Raw genomic sequence first — 2,834 nt, forward strand, 5'->3', positions numbered from 1 at the left:
CTCATTTGTTGAAGCCTAACCAATAAGCACGGTGCTGCTTAACCAAATTCTGGGTTACAGAGAGTAGCACAGAATTAAATTATCCCCGGTTTACAGAGCTGAGTTTAAAAAAGAAACTGCAGGGGCGCCTCTGTGGCTCAGTAAGTTAAGCGTCCAACTCTTGATTTCAGCTTAGGTCATGATCTCAGGGTCCTGGGAGGGAGCTCTGTGTCAGGCTTCTTGCTCAGTGGGGAGTCTGCTGGAGATTCTTTCTTCCTCTACTTCTGCCCCTCCCATATGTTCTCCCTCTCTAAAAGGAATAAATAAACAAATCTTAAAAAATAATAAAATAAATAGGAAACTGTAGTGGCAACAAGTATGAAAAAGAAGTAGAATGATACCAGAAATAAAAATTAATTTGAATTCCCCTCAATAATTACAGAGACACATAATTCCAAATATATCTACAGACTAAGAAAGAGTAGCCTCTAAGATATTTAGGTTCATTCTTTAAGGGAACATGGATATTTTGATGGCTAATTTTTCTCCATGAGTGATTCACATAGATGATATCTTCAGGAGAAATTTATACCTGAAGTTTTGCTGTGATTCAAGTTGAAAACCTTTTAATTCATTGTTATTGTTTTTATGGCATATACACAAAGAGTGATCTAAATTCACATGCAGATAAATTTATTTTTGTTAGATTATTTTGAGTTTTCTAAGGTGCTGTGATATAATGTGGATCATAAATGAACAACTCACAATTGAAGGACTTTGGAATTTGCACCCACAAGTTTGAGATTCAGGTATAAGCTTTGGCATGATACATGAGTTTGAATAAAATCATAAGCAATCTGATACCTGATATATAGTTTCTTATTATCACATGATATTATTAGGTTTACTTTAGGAAGAAAACATATGCTATGAATGATGCCATTTTTTTTTCCTGCTCCGGCATCTGGAAGATACAGGAAGATATAAAGACTGGTTAAGAGTAAGATTTTGTTTCTGCATAAATGCCCCTGACCAAGGTACTTTATTTGCTCTGACTTGACTGTATTTAGTGAACCTCTGGTTTATAATCAAAGGAATGTGGTCTTTTTTGAGTAAGGACAACCAATATCCCTAATATAGAAACCACAGAGGAGCACTGAACAATGCATATATGAGATATATATTTTTCATCTTTGACTACTGTCCCAACCCTGTCTGCAAAGACAAAGATAAATGGAGAAGAGAACCATTTCACTCACTTCATCTGTGGCACCATTAACTATCTAGTAGTCCTGCACTGAATTTATCATATATCCATTTCACTTGGGATCAGAGATTGAGAAGGCCATCCATAGTAAGAGTTTTCAGTACAAAGAAGTCTAGCTGGAGGGGGTAGCATGATTTGAGTGAATTATGATGTCTTGAGGAGGTATGATAACATAAAAGTCATGCTAGGATTACATAAAGGCCCAGGAGAAATGATAATCCCAGATTGTGAAGTGGAAGATTCCTTAGCTTTACTAGAGTAGAAATTCTAATGATGGGCTTCTGATAATAAATCTCCTGTGTAAAACTTGTTCATCCACTTCTTCCTGTCTCCTCTCAAGTTATAAATACTCTTATACTAACTGCATTGTGGTTCTTCATTATCATATTTTTTGGAAATTATACTCCACTTTTAAAAAATATTGTGTATTGTAGTAATCTCACTGGCATGATATGCACCATTTTAGGGCTACTTAACTACCTTTGGTAACTAAAAAATTCCAAATTGGGATAGGGAAATAGGGAAGACTAACTTCTGGGACATTTAAGTTCACTTTCAAACAACATGACTATCATTAGGCATTCCTTTTCTCCCAGGGTCATGTATATGATGGGCTCTTCAACAGAAGAATTTCATTTTTCACCTGAGCTTGCTTTAACTGAAAGCTGAAAGAGTTTTATTATTCATTTGGAATTTCTATGCTGCAACACTAGCTTGCATCTAAATGACAAAGTAGACAAAGTCAACCATTATATTATTTCATATTTTCAAAGTATGGGTCATTTTTAGATTATGAATATTCAAGTCTCCTGACAACTGCGGACAAAAGATTGAGAGTGAGATATTTGTTTTCCTGTGGATGTAACAATGAAATTAGAAGCTTCTTGGTATACTATTTAATGTTTAGGAGAAGTTCCCAAGAGATACAGTTTTCTTTTTCTTTTTTTTTTTAACATTTAATTTTATTTTATTTTTTTCGGTGATCCAAGATTCATTGTTTAAGCACCACACCCAGTGCTCAATGCAATACATGCATCCTTAGCATCAGCCACCAGGCTCACCCATCCTCCCATCCCCCTCCCCTCCAAAACCCTCATTTTGTCTCCACAAACAAATGGACTGTGGACTGTGGGTCCACAGTCCCTCATACTTCATCACCCCCTCTGACTTCCCCCAATACACTTTTCCTTTCTTTCTCCTATTGTCCTCCATGCTATTACACAAGTAAGTGAAACCATATGATAATTGACTTTCTCTGCTTGACTTATTTCATTCAGCATAATCTCCTCCAGTCCCATCCATGTTGATACAAATTTGGGTATTCATCCTTTATCATGGTTGCCTAATATTCTATTGTATATATGGACCATATTTTCTTTATCCATTCATCTGTTGAAGGGCATCTTGACTCTTTCCACAGTTTGGTGACTGTGGCCATTGCTACTATGAACATGGGTTACATATGGCCCTTCTTTTCACTACATCTGTATTTTTGGGGTAAATACCCAGTAGTGCAATTGCAAAGTCATAGGGTAGCTCTATTTTTAATCATGTGGGCAGAAGTGGACAGAAGATGTGAACAGACACT

At 36.2% G+C, this 2,834-nt stretch overlaps 1 non-coding gene across 1 annotated transcript; it reads left to right on the forward strand.

Moving 5' to 3' along the window:
- Positions 1 to 1,369: 1,369 nt before the first annotated feature.
- On the forward strand, positions 1,370 to 1,450 carry LOC123945087. Its single transcript, XR_006819008.1, has one exon. It is a non-coding gene; the product is annotated as a small nucleolar RNA SNORD115 (small nucleolar RNA).
- The last annotated feature ends 1,384 nt before the right edge of the window (positions 1,451 to 2,834 follow it).

The sequence above is a fragment of the Meles meles genome, chromosome 6 (genome assembly GCF_922984935.1).
Source record: "Meles meles chromosome 6, mMelMel3.1 paternal haplotype, whole genome shotgun sequence".
Lineage (NCBI taxonomy): Eukaryota > Metazoa > Chordata > Mammalia > Carnivora > Mustelidae > Meles > Meles meles.